At 41.6% G+C, this 17,339-nt stretch overlaps 1 pseudogene across 1 annotated transcript in view; it reads left to right on the plus strand.

Moving 5' to 3' along the window:
- Window positions 1-1,469: 1,469 nt before the first annotated feature.
- The window catches only part of LOC311589791, a 50,327-nt pseudogene continuing 34,457 nt past the window's right edge, over window positions 1,470-17,339 (plus strand). Inside the window, exons 1-2 of the transcript in view lie at window positions 1,470-1,779; window positions 13,080-13,245. The product of the transcript in view is annotated as an uncharacterized misc_RNA (transcript). The remainder of the gene's footprint in view (window positions 1,780-13,079; window positions 13,246-17,339) is intronic.

The following is a 17,339-nucleotide window of genomic DNA, read 5'->3' on the forward strand; positions in this document are numbered from 1 at the left end:
CATCACATTGGAAATCCATGGAGACTCCTCCTGGTCATCCTATTGTTGCCATGTGTCATGGAAATCCTGCAGCTTTGGACCAGAAGGACTAGCTCTTTCACCCATGCCAGTCATTTGCAGATGATATAGATTTGGGGAAGGGCCAATCCCAATCCCTGGATTTGGGCCTGCGTTGTAGTTGATCTGGTCAGCTGACTAGTTCTCCCTAATCCACACCACCAGGGTGAGCGCTCCAGAACTGTTCTGCCTAGGCCACCCAAGGCCACCATTGGCAGGAGACAGGGTCAGCTCTCCTGCTCTCATACCCTCGGAGCTGGCTCATCTGTACCCACACCTCCAGCTCCACTGAGCTGCCCAGTCAATGAGGGGCTAGGGCAACACTACTGCTCTCACGTCCTTGGGGCTGGCTCACCTGTGCCTTCAACATCAGGACCAGATCCACAGTGTTGCCCGGGCACAGTGAATGGCAGGAGTGCTACAGCCAGTGGGAGGGCGGGGGGCGGCAGGACTAGCTCTCCTGCTCTCATGTTTTAAGGGCCATCTTTCAGGACCACCGCAAGTGGTGAAGAGGGGTGGGTGAGGGAATCACACCTCCCTCCCTGCACCCCCATGCTACCTCACAGCACACATGCTGAGAGGAGAGGGGCAGGGAAGACATCACCCTCTTACCCATGCCAATTCACAGCAGATTAGTGACAAGGCCAGCTATCCTGCGCTCGTGCCCTCTCTCTCTCTCTCTCTCTCTCTCTCTCTCTCTCTCTCTCTCTCTCTCTCTCTCCTCCCCCTCCCCCCCCCCCCCCGCTCTGAGCAGGCATACTTGTGCCCCGCCCAGGGCCAGCTCTACCAGCTCTACTGTGTTGCCCAGGATAGGTGCATTGCCCATTCTCCCAAGTGCTGTAATTGGCAAAGGGCTGTGCCAGCTCACCTGCTTTCATGACCCTAGAGTCAGCTCTCACGACTACCGCAGGTGGTGAGGGGAGAGGGGCAGGAAAGGCATCGCCCCCTCATCTATGCCACCTCAAGGTAGATGAGTGGCAGGGCTGGCTATCTTGCATCTTGTGCCCTCAACCTAGGGGCTGGCTAATCTGCACCCCTCTACAAAAGCCAGCTCTACTATGCTGCCCAGGAAAGGCGGAGGGCAAGTCCTGCAGCTGGCAAAGGACAGAGCCAACTCCTCCACTCTCATGACACCTGGACCAGCTCTCCCAACTACCACAGGTGGCTAGGGGTGACGGGGAAGGGCATCACCTCAGCACCCACAACACCTCAGGGCATGCTGTACTCCCTGGAAGAGGTGCAGGGTCGGCTTGCTCTCCTAAATGCTTGAGCTTGAGAGGTGGGGCCAGCTCTCCAGAATGCAGCAAGCAGTGAATGAAGGGCAAGGCCAGTTCTGTATAGCCCCTAGACATCTGCATGGTCACAGATAGCTGCATGGCTCAGGTTCTTTCGTAGAAATATGAGCCACAGACATGGACAGCGGCCTATATGGCTCCATGCACCCAGATACGGCTCTTAGCACCATCGCGGGCTGGGACCTCACCATGGTCCCAGGTGATGGGACTGGCAACTCCCAACAGGCTAGTCCTCTCCACCCTCATGGCTCTAGTTCCATCTCTCTTCATAACGCTCAAGCTACTCCATTTGTTTTTCTTTTTTTTTTTTCTCCCATTTGTCCGCCACATGCCTGCACATTTTGGTGGCTCCTGCTAGGACCCCTGGGTGACATCCTTCTGCAGTGTGGTGTCTATGATCCTTCTGTGTCAGTGTGCCAGAGAGCAGGTCTGTTGGTGACATGTTGGTCTGCAGGCCTCTGTCTGTGTGCCTCCTCCCATGCTGTGCTGCCTTAATTTGATTTGATTTGATTTGATTTTTCTGTGTTCTAGACATAAAACAAGCCAGATATCAAGCTAGGATGAACAAATGACTGCCATCTGCTCTGCCCCTGACTGATATAAGAACAATACCACCAACAAGGTGTCTCTTTGCTCATTGCCCCAGGAACAGGGGAGTGTTCCTGGTGTTTTGTTTTTGTTTTTAATTTCTGGTGGAACCCACATTTTAATTAGGAAATTCTGTTGTTTTCAGCTTTCTTGAAGAGTATTATTACATAGGCATTTATATTTTCTGCTAAGCATGCATATGTTTATGATTTTTTGTTTATTATATGGAAGCTTTGAACTTTTTCAAACCTACATTATTTGGGGTTCTTTAATGCCTATACCTCCCTTCAAATCCACCTACTCTAGATGGAGAGAAAAGAGGTTAATGGGAACAGGAGAAGTAGACCTTTTTAAACTCAGTTCCTTGGAGCGATTGCTCTGGCATAGTCCATAGGATTTCGGCAGACTCATTAAACAGAAAATTAGCAATTCAGCAAAGGTGACTGCAATTGCAGGAACTGAAATTCTGAGCCCCAGCAGGAACCCAGAACCTCCTGAAGCATTCTCTGGAGTGTTTCTCTCTCGGTTCATCTCAAAGCAGAGTGATGAGCAGCCAAACAATAGGAAACTATGCCAAGACCAGAAAATCCAGCCACTTGTGTTCTCTCACAAGTCTGTTTTCAGTGGACGAACACGGCACAGCCTCGCACAAAATCTGTTTCACATCCCACACTTGGGATCAAAGCACAAACTTGCTGACATCCACAACAATCATATGCTTCATGTTCTAAAAGCTTCTGCATATTTTAAATCAATACAAACTGTTTTATTCTAAATCAGATCAGCCATAATTTCTTTTTAATATGGGTGCTATTAGCATGCATTACTTGTATATATCAATACAGTTCAGTGTGACACGTCCAACTGTATGTGTTCATACAATTGGTGCTGGTGACATCCAGCCTCTTCAAAACAAACTAAGTACGTACATACATTCCTAGGTTCTAATAGTCACTACTCTACTTTAATTAAACTTTCCTTTTATGGAGAAGCAAGTAAGGCTTGGAGTACATGTTAGGCAAGCTCTCCATCATGAACCTATGTCATTGCCCTTAGAGTTATTTTATTAATTTATGCGATAAACAGCTGTTTTTATGCAGGAAATTTGCAACATCTAGACGTCAGATTTCACTAATGTATTCTTCTTTGATCGAAAGCAGTAATAATCAATATTTAGCTAACATAAGAAATGATTATTGAGAACAGCTTAGTGAGATACATTCTCTAAGAATATATCAAAAAATGTCTTACGTTTGGGTAGAACTAATAGTCTAGCAACTTGGAAAAACATGGTTAAAAGTGTGTTGGGAACATGAAGGTTCCTGCACCTGCAGATCTCCAGGGAAACAAGGAATGTTAAAATGCAGCACTATTTTTTAATTTGGGTCTATTATTATTTTTGATCTTCAAAAATAGGAAACAATTTCTAGCAGACTGGGACATGCTGTGACCACAGAACTGTTCAAAGAGCTAGTGAAGCTGAACTGCATCGTTCTGTGATTTTGTTTGCAGAAACATGGCTTCACATCATTTGAAAAGATAATAAAACTTTGCCTTCTACTGCACTTCCCAAACAGGCACTACACACACAATGAACTACCAATTTTCTCATGCAGAAACTATATGCAATACGTGTATACCAAGACTTTCATGGAAAGCATGCCTTTCCGTCAAAAAATGTCAACTTAGAAGACTTCAAGAGTGGTTTGAACTTAATTTAGTATCATCCTACACATTTATTTTTGGAGAAATATGCTCTGACATTTTCTTTTTCCCTTTGGCACACTGAAGGTAAACCCTATGTGTATGGAGCCTGTTATGTGCTCTCTCCAAGCTCTGCACACTCCCTCAGCAAGCACTACTGTTCCAGGCCCAGGGTCCCACAGGGCACAAGCACTTCAGCTCACCATGTTGTTAATGCCAAGAAAGGTCATGCAATAACCATTTTGCTTGAAGACTTCCCAGGTTCTGCTGTGAGTCTTAAGAAAGAGTAAAAATACAGAGCAAAAAGGTGAATAGATGCTGCAGAGGAGGCTTAGTGGGAGTGAACGGACAGAACAGTGAGCTATGCTGGACAGACAATGTCACCAATGTGTCCACCCGGTACCAGCTAGACACGCCTCCCCTAGGAGAGGAAAGTGTCACCTCCCTAGTGCTGCTCAGACCCAGCACAGGCAGTTGAACTAAGTGTTTCTTTGCCAAATCCACTAGCAGGTATGAGTCCCACAAGGCCACTAATGGTTAGGTTACATGAGCTGTGATTTGACCATAGCTTGCTTTGTCTTTCATAAGCAACATCAAGCACACTTTCCCTTAATGGGTATAGGGAATCATTTTTCCAGATAACTAACATTAGCATGTCCCAGCCCCATCATTAAAGAGCATGGTGGCCTACTGACATTTATTATTATCACAGTCTTCCTTTCTCAGCTGCCATCCTTGTCCCCTTCACTTGGCTGGAGTCTCAGACACAAAAAGGGATCTTTGAGAGACATTGATCTTGATGCCTGGTCCTTGCATTTCACAGCAATTCTACAGGAAGGATACGGATATGACGACACGGTTAATAAGCGATGCCCTGGCATAACCTTGTAACAATACAAATGAAATGTCCATCAAAAGGAGAGTAAACAGGCCTAAGAAGACTAGAGAAACAAAGCAGCAAATTAATGCCCGCATGTTGGTTATCTATGGCAAAAAACTGAAACTCCACAAAAGAATGATGGAACCCTAATGTCAGAGACATATAGGATGACAGCAAATGTCATTTCCCTGGCCAGGGGAGACTCCATGCTTCCAGGAAATGGTAAGCGAGGGAACTCAGATGGGACCACCACCCTGTTTGCTGAAGTCTGGTGCTCCAGAAGACAAGAAGGTTACAATTGTGGGCTTTGCCTGTGCTCATATAAATGCTTTGCTCAAGAAGGAAATTTGCTCTGGGAAGCCATCATACCCTAGCCTAGAGAATCTGTTCTTACAAGGTGGTGCCGTCTTGAAAGCCAGTGCCTTGACTATCCTGATGGAAGGATCAAGAAGGGGCCTGATGTTACTCTGCCTCTACCAGAGACCCCACCCCCACCCCAGAAACACCAGTCCTTGTTTCAATAGGCCTGAAAATCTCCATGCCTCTCAGCTCCCATATTGTGGGTGCTATATAGTACCATTGTTTCCTGCTTCAATAGGGCCTACTATCACAGCTAACACTCGGAATCCAGGGCCTTTGGTACTGTCCTCCATGGAGCCTCTGAAAATCTCTATCAGCTCCCTAAGGCCCTGGACTCATAAGTGCTCCCAATAGAAACTAGAAACATGATCTGACAATGCCACTATGTTATGTATCTGGAAAGGAAACATCAGCATACCAAAGGGATACATGCACATGTACACTCATCCTCTGGCAGCACTATTCACAATAACCAGGAACAGGGAGTTAACCAGGTTTCTCATAAGTGGATGAATGAATATGTCCTGTTTATACAATGGATTATTATCATGGACTAGAGACAGCAGAGAAGTTAAATAATAGATACCAAAATACAGGTAAATATTATGCTACAGCACAGTAGGGTAACCAAGTTAACTTTTAAAAAATGATAGTATACAAAGGCACTCAATGGTTACCTATTCAAGCAAATAGAATTGCTGATTATCTTGATTTTTATTACACATAGTATACAAGTGATGGCCTGTCATACTTTAAATATATAGAGAGACATGGATATTTAAATTGTTTAAAAATTATAAGTAAAGAAGTTATGGTTCCATTTATTAATTGTTGATCTTAGTGCCTAAGCTATTGATGTTCTGTTAAGGAAATTATCTCCTGTGCCAATGAGTTCAAGGATCTTCCCCACTTTCTCTTCTAATAGATTTAGTATACATGGTTTTATGTTGAGGTCTTAGATCCACTTGGACTTGAGTTTTGAACAGGGTGATAAATATGGATCTATTTGCATTCTTCTACATGTAGACATCTAGTTAGACCAGCAACATTTGTTGAAGATGTTTTCCCTGCCCCATTGTATGGTTATGGCTTCTTCATCAAAAATCAAGTGTCTGTAGGTGTGTGGGTTTATTTCTGGGTCTTTTATTTGATTCCGTTGATCAACCAGTCTGTTTCTATGCCAGTTCCATGCAGTTTTTATTACTATTGCTCTGTTGTACAGCTTGACATCAGGGATGGTGATACCTCCAGAAACTCTTTTACTGTACAGGCTTGGTTTTGGCTATTCTGGGTTTGTGGAGGGAGGGGGACACCAACTCACCCACAAAACCTTTTACCCAAAATGTATCTTGCCTATGAGATGTTTAAAGATAAAGATGGAGCAGAGATTTAGGGAAAGAAAGAAAAAAGAGAGAATACTTATGGAGAGATTTGATAAGAACTGGGTATAGCAAATCTTCCAATAGTAATCATTAAGTGGAGTTTCTTGAGCTTAAAATAAAACTAGGACAAATTGAATAGAAAATAGAATGTTAGCATAATATATTATTTAGAAAAAGGCAAAACTTCTGAACCTAAAAAACACAAGGAGATGATGATGGGCTATTTTTTTGTTGTTATTTTTTAACAAAGAGCAAGATGTGTTTGTTTCTTATAAAGAATTTTCAAACACAAATACAAACTCAAATGTGGAAGAGAAGATGACTAGGGATAAAGGACAGCTCTTCCCCTCAGGATGGAGACTGGATAAGGAAGACTGCAACTGACTGGTTTCCTCCATCGGTGTGACGAGGACGTTCACAGCAGGCATGGGCACTTCAGAGGATGTGCTCACTGCACGTTGACAAATTTATCTTTACAACTTTCCGTGCCCAACTGAAGAAAACAAAGGTAAAAACGTAATCCCCCCCCCAAAACTAACCGCTTTCCAGAAGAAGGCGGGATATGATTCCTACTCAGATTTTATATTGAAGGTGTTTCTCTATCAGTTATACAATTTTGTTATATTAATTAAAAAATAATAACTTTAGCCTCAACAATGGGATGATCTGAAGTTTGCGAAGCAAAGGGGCAGCATGGCTGGGTGGGGCCAGTATAAATTCTACTACTTCAAACTTACTGGGTGTGCCCTCAGTGTGCCAAATGAGGTGAAAAGCCTGAGAACGGTTTCTCCAAACATATACCATCTATAAGAAGATATGGGATGTTTCTATGCAAAGAATTAAGTTACATGAGGTTGTATACATGGCCCCACTACTTTTAGGCAAAGAAAACATTAGAACCATTCGGATAAGATGAGGAATGATGGTTGACAGTTGAGATAGTCCCAGATATTTCACCTCTAACCCCTTTTCTATCATCCTTCCTGTCCCGTGTCTTCCCTTCCCCCTCAGTTTCTCTTATGTTTATGCCAACTGCTGTGTAATACTGATTTCTCTAGTCAGTATTGGCATAGCCAATTGCCAGACAAGCCTATAGAGGAGGATGTGAGAGATGCTTGGTTGGTTCCTGGGGTCCCACAATGCATCTGGATCATGGCGATAAGCAAGGCTGAGATCACCTGGAGTCCAGGAGATTTTAAACCGAAAGGAGTAAGACCTAAATTTTCCTAAAGAAAAAAATGAGGCTCCTCAGCGTGACTGTACAGGCTTCAGCAGCTCTGTTTTCAGGCACCCACGTGTCCTCCACACACTGCCAAACTAATATTGACAAAGTACAGCTCGGCTGTCACCATTCCAGATTCCCACTACCTGTCCTGGGCTCTGAGCTAGGAGAATCTAGTGACTATATTAAAACTAAACTGCAGTGGATTCTGGAAAGAGAACCACAGGAAAGCAGGAATAAAGTCTCATTATGCCAAAGAACAGTTGGTACCCAGAAGATGCAGACAACTAAAGAACTTATTTTCCAAATTTAAAGGAGTAGCTATTGCTATTAAAACTATATTTTATAAAGAAAATTTCCCTGCAAAGAGTACCAACCTATTTGGCTAGAAATATAACTTAATGTTATCATTTAACATGTGTTTGGTTTAAATTTTTTTTACAAAGCCATAATCATAAATATTTGTATTTCCCCGGGGGGATAAATTTTTAATGTACCTGGGCTATCCTGAAAGCCATCTGCATGCTCCCTAAGCGTGTACACCTTCTGAAAGTCTGTACCAAATACAGCAGTGTTCATAGCATGTTTTCCTCTCTAAAAGCTGTCATTGCTCCATGGAGCCTGAATTTGGCCACATGAAAAAGGCAGTCTTCACTGTTGCCTCTTAGTTAAATTAATTAGTACTCCACTAAAAAGCCTTTCTTCACGGTTTCTGGCTTTTGCTGGCTGCCTTGATATAAGTTAAAAATAAGTAAAGCAGGGTCTGGAGCATATATTTCAGTGCCAGGGCATGTGTCTGGCATGCAAGAGGTCGTGGGTTCCATGACCAGCACCAAAACAAGCAAGAGGTTAGACCATCATTCTGATGTCACCCTCCAAGGAGAAGAGGCCATGGTGTGTAACCTACACAGGAAAATGGCATAAATAAGAACGGCCTACTCCCACACATGAAACCCACATTCGGAAAAGCAATATTTTCCTGTGTCTGCCTGACCTTCTTTTCGTTACTTTCAATATTATGTTAGAGAACTCAGCTCATATTCTGACTTGCTTTCTGTATTTCTCTCGCCATTCTTCTCTGATTTCTCATACTCCATGTGATCTCTTGCCGTCTTAGTCTCAGTCCTCCGTATTCAGTTATTTTTTTTTCCTTCTCTGTTCACCTGTAATTTTTAAGAATTTCTCTCCAGGGTTTACCCATTGTTGTAATTGTCTCCCAATCTTTCTACCCATGCTTGAGCATTCTCTGTTTTTTGTTTTTTGGTTTTTGTTGTTGTTTTGTTTTGTTTTTTGTTTTTTGTCCTACATAACATCACTCTGTTCAGTTTCTTTCAACTTTTCCTGAGTTCTAGCTTTAAGGAGAGTTTTGTTGTTGTTGTTGTTTTAACATAAAGATCAGTTTTTCAAAGCATATGGAGTCCCCATTGGTGTGCAGCCAGACAGAATATGCCATTGAAACTCAGCATTTATATATAAAAGTTCACACAAAGCTCCACTTTCTTATGGGAAGAATCAGAATCTATTAAATTGTGTGATTTTAAGAGCTAAGAAGAGTCCTTGAGGGCCATCTAATACCATCTCCCTTCATTTTTATGGACGGAGGAAAACAGGAAGCAGAAGTTATTGATTCCTTCCGGGTATCAGGCTTTGTCTTATATATTGCTGATGCTGTTATGACTAATCACATGCACATATATATTATATGTCTGTTGTTATTCTTATTTATATATGTTTCTGAGATCCATCCTCACACAGCTCAAGAGCTGTATATTCAATTTTCTGTCTACAATATCCGCCAGCCCCCTCCTCAGTGCTGATCCTAGGGAGTGAAAATCAGGACCTGTTCAGATAGATCACCTGACATTTTCCAAGTGCTCCATGCTCCACCTCATTTAACAAGTAAACACTGACAAAGTCAGAAAATTGCATTGAACCTCAAAGAGAACTCATCACCTGCCAAGGATCACAAACCTATGAAAAGACAGGAAAGGAATTTAAAAGTATAATTGTTTCCACTCTAAATCTGTTTGGAGCATTTGGCGGTGGTTGTTGTTGTTGTTGTTGTTGTTGTTGGCACGTGCACACATTTCCTTTGTGGAATCGTGTTGCTGGTCAGCGCTGTCTGGTAAGCCCATGTCCACTTCAGAAGTGGTTTAATGCTGATGCAGAACCCAGGGCTTCCTGTGTGCAAACCACATAAATTCAGTTTCTCAGTGAGACGACTGGCAATCCCAGAGTTTCCAAGCCCAGTGGCAATTTGCTTTCTTCAGTTCTGATCTTTGTTGCTCGAGTCCTTATATGTCAGCATGTCTACGCTGTGATGACTGACAGCTCCTTTGTGTGACTGTGGTGTGTGTTTAATGAATGCAGAGGCAATGTCAGAAAAGAAAGAGTCTGGGAGAAACAGGCAATGATTTAAGTAATGAACTTAAAGGTCTGTGCTTTGAAATTAATAGCCATGGTTATTTTTAAAGGTACCACCTATGATTTATTCTAGTGAAAATGGTTCCCCACTCTCCTGCAGCATTAATCTTAGTGATTTCAATGTCTTTTTCATTTTTCAGCTCCTTTTCTGACTCCCTCACTCAATAATTCGTGATTCATCTTTTCTGATACAAGGATATCTATTTCCTTTCTGCATTAATAACATTGGGCCCTATTCCTCCACCTGACTCTTTTCTGCATGTAAAGAATAGGGGAAAAAAGGAGACTGAAGACTTGTCTTACAATAGATAAAAGTTCTCTCCAAACAGTAATACATGATTTACCTTGCACCTTTTAAACACTTTGGTAATTTAACATTGTGGACTAAATGTCCCGTGTCTTCGGTCTTAGATCAGGCAACTCACACAGTCTCTCCAAGTCATCCTTGGTCTCAGAATCTGCCTTGATGAGATTACTTAATCTTGTAACCTAACAGCAGCCGGTGCATGGACTGCTGCAAGGAAACCTGTTTTCTGTGCAACCGTGCAAAGATGTGGTACCTGTGTTGTATACCCCAGAGCTGTTATATGGGGGTAGTGGGCAGGGGATTCTTTTTTGATCATTCACATGGGTCCCAGCACAGAGGTTGCAAGAAAGATGTGTATGGAATTAATTCAATTGCAGTGAAATTTCATCGCACTCCTATAGTTTGCCTCTGGTGCTCAGTTCTCTAAGGAAGAGAGTTTGAGTTTGAGAAAAAAAAAATGAAAGGGAAAGAATGTGGAAATTGATTGCTGCTCATGTTGCCACCTTCTGTTTTCCATGATTTTAGAGCAATCAAAAAGTTGAGGGGTACATCTAAGTTCTCAGAAGGGAGAAAAAAGCTAATGTATCAGATAATTGTTTTGTAATGTCTGCTGTGTGCCAATAAGTATGCTGCGTGGCTTACTGTGTTTGACTGCAGCACAACTGTTGAGTATTTGTTATGCTCACTTTTATAATGGGAAATGCATCTTAGGGCACTCCTGTATCTCTCTGCAGACCATGCATCCCAGACAGAGTGGAACTGAAATTTGGGCCTCTGTCTGTGTGTTTTAAAGCCCTACGCTCTCCCACCTTGCCAAGCTCCTTCACTGAACATAAATTACTCTACACTGATACACAAAACAGATCCTCATGCAAACCAATTATCTAAAAGAGAATTGCTAACATTGCTCTCCAGAGAATTTAGTCCGAGACAGTCAGTAAATTGATAAATTTATTAAAGGTTTCAGTCCTGAAAACTCTGTCTTGTCATCTCATATAAATAACACGGTCGGCTGTGAAGTCTGCAACTGCTTGACTGCATTTCCAGGTCCCAAGGTGACTGTAGGAGCTAAAACCAGACACACGTTTCCACAAGGTGCATGTCACTAGCCTGTTTCTCCTAAGCCAAGCAGCAGGTAGGTCACTCACTCACCCCCATGAATGTTCCAGATAAAAATGCAGGCAGTGGTTAAAAAAAAATAATAAAAATAAAAAACCTTGCTTGACAAAATGTACTTCCTCAGGGATAATACCTAGGTGAAAGGGCCTTGTGTTGGCTCCCTTAGGTGTGGTCAGGAGTGACTGTAGACACACCAACTTTAGCTGTTTGTATCATTAAGTAGGTTCTCCCATAAGGACTTCACTGGTAGTAAGGTGGTCTTGTGTCATGCTCTGGTTGTCTTCTGCTTCAGCCAAAGCCCAAGCAGAGTCCAGATCCTAGAGAGAAGTTTCTATAGAAAACATCAGTTTTATATTGGAAATGTCTGTTTCCTCATATGATATATCAATAATTGAAACAGAGCCTAAAATAGATTAATTTGGCCTACGGATACAGAGGTATATAGCTCAGTGGTCCACGGAAGGATTAGCATTTAGGATGCTCCACATTGGAATCCCAGCCCTCCCCTCACATACATATACATAGTAAACTGAAGTGACTGAGATTGTTGGCACTGTGTGAGATACTCGGTCTTAATAGACATTGATTTACATTCAGAATTTTAAGTTCACCAAGTTAGGAAAGATGTTTTCTTCAAGGCTGCTAAAAACACATAACCAAAACACTACGAATGTTTATATATATATATATATATACATATATATAATATATATATATATATATATAATTGATGACTGTTCCATGGTTCTTCTTGCTGTAGGTAGGTTATTATATATATGTATAATAATATAAATGTATATGTAAAAATATTTAATAAAAATTGTGAAAAAAACAAGTTCCTGGGTTCCATCTACTATATGGAACTGCTTTAAAAGTTCAAAAATAGTACAGCCCCAACTCCAGGAAGCCAAGCAGGAGGAGGAGGCCAGGGAAAATTGACTGAATGTGGTTAATCTGATTAACACCTGATTCTACAGCAAGGCAAAATGATATCTGCGTCTGATCACTAACCTCTAAAATGTACCTTTTGCCTCGGCACCATCTACTCTGTGCTTTCTGCCCCCTTGTTTGTTCTGATCAATCCCTTGGACATTTGTTCTGATCACACTTCTCAATGATATGCACCCCGTTTGGTTCCTCATCACAAAGAAACAACTTCCAAAATAAGTCAAGCGGTATCCTTCACTCAGCAGAAATTGTTCTACTGCTTTTTGAAAATGGTGTATTCATCTAGCATGAAGAATGAATAAGTTTCTTAAAGAAACTGGTATCAAATAGCACAGCTTATGCTTTTCAGCGTTTCTGCGTGCCTTTTGAAGCTGACCCACCTCGCCATATGCTTTCCTCTCTCAGGTGTCCTGCGGCTTCACTTCTAGCTCTCTCTGTAAGTAACTGCTGTAGATGGCATCAGCTGGATGTACTCAGTTTTTGCAAAAGCAGCTTAAAGATCATCGTTTGCACACACATGCTCACCCAACGTGCCCCATTCCATCTGCTTCCAAATCGTCCAAACTCCATTCCTTTTACCCAACCCCCCTATCTCAGTCCTTGGATGTTCATTCCCATATTCTGTCTGATCTCAAAGGCCAGCCTTCTTAAATAGCCAAATCCTACCCAAATGTTACTGAGCATATGAGAAATTATTTTCTGTGACCTTTCTCAAACTTGCAAACTACCGAAATCTCGCCCTCCTTTCGACCTAAGTAGCATGTATCATTTCTGTCACTTTACTGACATTTAGGAACTAGTGAATTCAGTGGATACAGGGAAAAATGGCTCCCAGGGTATTTCCTGACCTTTGACATCATTGATCGTATCCTGGACAGCACTGTTAATCTAGTTATTCCCCGTAAGGGAACTGATGGCATGAGGCATCAATGCAATAAAATAAAGCCACAGATGAAAAGGTAAGAGATATCTTTAGTAAACACTGATGTGTTCATTCAGAAGTTAGAAGGTGTCCCCAGGACAGGAATGTAACTACCATGCTAAACTCTTCAGATAACATCATCTCCTTCCAATGAACCAGAGGAGTGGCTAAGTCTTAATTATTTCATGTCTCTCAGAACTCAATACAGAACTCTTGCCCTAATGCTAAATATATCACTTGTCCCTTAATTGCCTATCATTTATCTAGTTATTTATCTTTTAGATCTGAGTTCTCAAAATTCTGTTTGATAGTGTGCTCTGTGGCCCTGAGGCTAGACATGGCAAACTAGACTTTTAGACTAGCAGATAAAATCCTGTGAGTATTTCTAATAAGGATAGCAGAGACGGGAGGAAGGGATAACTTCCTGTCTTACTGTAGTTATTCTCAATGGCCCCTGTTGGGTAGACCAATCTATCCACTTCAGTCACCTCTCTGAACCAGCCTCATGCGGCCCTCCATGGTTCACTTAGGAACTGGGAGAAGCTGCATCTTTCAAGGGCTGAGCAACAATCTCATGGGATATTTCTAGTTGTTTGAGTAGCACCCTCTTTCTTAGTGCCATAGCATACCACTTGCACTACTCTCCTGTGTACCTCGTGTTTTTTGTTCTCCTGGGGGAAGGACAGTGCTGTTTCCTCTACTAACTCTAGCTAGTAACCTCAGTATTGCTTTCTGCATTTTTCACTAAACCTATTCACAATTCTCTACACTAGAATAAACGTCTTGCTTGAAATAGCCAAGAAGAATGTTTCTTCTCAAAGGAAAGCAGGTATATTATGTAAATGCTGATCCAAGGGAAGCTGGCTCAACTATATTAAATGAATAGATTTATATGTGAAAGAATACTACAGGAAATAGGGATCATTAGTAATGATGATACAGTAGAAAACATGGTAAGTGAGAGTTGTGAATGCACTTAATAGTGTATGTTTGGTTTCATACACAGAGGGAGGGAAGCAGGCTATCTGGATGAGACCTGATAGGCTGTGGTCATATGGTGGGGGAGGGGTCCCCTTCTATCAGAGGTCTAGGGAAGGGAAGTAGGATGGAAGGGGGATGGGTAGATACAAGGGAGAGGATAGCAATCGGGATGTCATCTGAATAAATTATAATTTTTTTTAAAAAAGAAAGCAAAACAAAACAAACCAGAGCTAAAATATGTTCCAACTAAACCCATGCTTGTAGTGATTTGTTGGGGGATGGTCTGATGTATTTTGATGCTAATTACTGTCTTCTGTCTCTGACCCACCTTTTGCTTAATAGATTAACCAAGGCTATTTTAAAATATAACAAGTGTCAGTGTCTTGATTGATTGCTAGCCTAGCCGGGCCTACAGGTAATACAGATAATTTTAGAAAACAATAGTTATTTTCTGTTAATGTCTCAGAGAGAGATCGAATGAAGAAAGTAAAGAGAAGTCAAAATCTGGGTGATCTGTGCTCTTTAGTTGAGGGTGGTGGTGGTCAGAGGGAGCCAAAGCTGATCAAAGGATTTGGGATCCCTTTTAATATTTAGGTGGTAGAAAACACGCAACTAAACCACAGTCAATGAAAGATCAAAGAAGTGTTTGAATTCTGTTTTATTGTTAAGGGTTGACCCACCCCCTCCAAACATGGGACGTGGGATATGAAAGATTAAAGGGGTCAAAGGTCATACATCTAGGTCGATGGCAGTGTTCCTTGGTGATTTGAAAGCATGACTTCAGACCAAACACCAACCTACAATCTGGAGCGTTAACATCTAAAGTATCAAGCTATCATCACCAAACAAGGAAAAGGCTAAGAAGGACGTTATCTTTGTAGCATTATATGGTTCCAAAAGCCTAGGCTCACATTAACTTTTGAATTCACCACACCTTTATACTAGTATTATCAGGCCAAAGTGGACTCCTAAAGATTCCTGTTAAAAGTACATAAGAAAACATTCCTCACTTCCTATGATATGCAGCATTTCATATGCATGAATAAAAAATTAAGAAGGCAAATTGTAAATAATATTGTCAGAAATTTTTCTGCTTTAGACAAGCCAAGCATCTCACTGTCAAACGGGTTGGAAAGCAAAGCCTCCTTTGCTGACTGAAACTACTGGTTTCTGTTTGTTTGTTTCTCTGTTCCAGAACAGCATTTCAATGATGCACGTTGCTTTGAGGTTTCATCACTGTGATCTTGTTTTCCTGGCCACTGCCACAAAAATGTCCCATCTGGCCATTAAACCCACAGTATCTCACTAAGCACAAGGATGCTAGCTCCACGCCTTCTAGACAACCAGCTTTGCTGAGATTCAGAGAAGCAGTAGTTAGCTACTTCCTTAGTTGTGAACAACAATAAATTCAAAACCAAACACAAAACCACCTGAGTCAACACTGAGGGAAGTGGCCTCGCTGCATCTAAGAGTCGGAGATTTTTAAAGTAAACTCTTTTTCAACCTTCAAAATACAGTGACTTCCAAAGCTGGTCTACTAATTTGTTCATCTAATTCCTGAGTCTAATGAGATATGTGGAAGAGAAAAAATTAATTGAACCAAAGATTAGACAGAAACCTGTTTCCTAAAGAGCAGAGACACTTTTCATGGTTTTTTTACATGACTTGATTAGAGATGATTTTAGTAATAATTAATGGACTAGTTTACACTAAACTCTGTGTTTTTGTTATTTAATCAATCCAGGCAAGATTTACTTACTTGGCCAATTATATATCAAATGTCGTTGAAATCCAGCATTTCTTTTGATATTTGTGTTTAACTTTGTGCCACAAAGCTCAATGGGAGAGGGAGGGAGAAAGCCAGGATGTCTTTTATTCCCCCAGCAAGAAGAAGTCCACCTCTTGAGAAGAGAAGCAGGTACGTACGTTACTAAGTACAGCATTGTTCCTGGCATCCTATACATGCCTTCTTCCAGCATCTCATTTATGAGTCCGAGCAGCTGTCCTTCTGCTGTTTTACAAGCTGGCACTCAGCACCCTTTCTCTCTGCTCTATACATCTATACGCGGCTGGCATTTCCGCTCCTTGGCACACAAGAGACAAGTGATTGAAATGCAAAGGTGGTGAATTAGAATGTGAAGATCTTTAGTTTGATATATGGGTTATTTCAACAACACGCACTATTTCTTACTCAAAGAATAGATGTTCAGTAAAGACAGATGTCTCCAGAGTGAGGGGGCAGACACAGCTTTCAACCATAAAATTGTACACACAATTATGAGGGTGAGAGTATGGATTAATTAATGCTTGCTCTAGTCCACCTTTTAAGACGCTTGGAAGAGGAGACAAGGTCAAAAATGAGGCCAGCATGAGGCAGCCTGCTGTGAACTAAGACTTCTGGCCTCTCGTACCGTAGATGTTGTAGCTCCTTCATTTCATTTTTTTTTTTTCTAGATTTCTACTTTAAGACTTTAAATAGATTATCTGTCGTAATTTGGTTGGCCACTTTCAACGTGTTATATCAAAATGATTGTCCATATTATAAAGTAAATGGTAGAAACAATATTCAAAATTCCAGAATTCTTGCCATTTCTATCATTTAAGAAAATAGAATAACCTGAAATTTGTAATAAAATTAAACAAATAAACAAACAAAAAGCCTCTCTTCTATAAGCTCTGCATTGATTCCGCTGAGTGCTGAATTGGACAGCTCAGTCAAGTTGCCCCTTAAGGCAGTACATGATCAGATCTGTCGCTTTATTTTGGCAAATGCAGCAGACATCTCCAGGTCAGCCACAGGACTGTTTGCCTTACATTTTCCAGAGAGGTGAGACCTCTTCACTGAATCCTCTATTTAATCATCCCCAAATCCCAAGTTCAATCTTCCGATCCCTGTTCCGATTTAAACTAAAATTCATCTTCTCGTGTTCTGTGTGAGTTTGCCTCGGGCTCGACTTAGAGATTTATGAAGAGCGTTTACTGTTTGCTTGCTGACACTTCAGAGTTCCAATCCCCAGAGGCAGTTTCCACAAGGCTGCAGTGTGTTGAGAGGCAGGGAGGAGGCAGATTGGAGAATAAGTTTACATGGCGACACAGCATCCCCCTGCGCGCTGGGAGCCAAAGCAAACACGGAGAGGCTGAAGAAATCCC

The sequence above is a fragment of the Acomys minous genome (genome assembly GCF_964271855.1).
Source record: "Acomys minous genome assembly, chromosome: 19".
In the NCBI taxonomy this organism is placed as follows: domain Eukaryota; kingdom Metazoa; phylum Chordata; class Mammalia; order Rodentia; family Muridae; genus Acomys; species Acomys minous.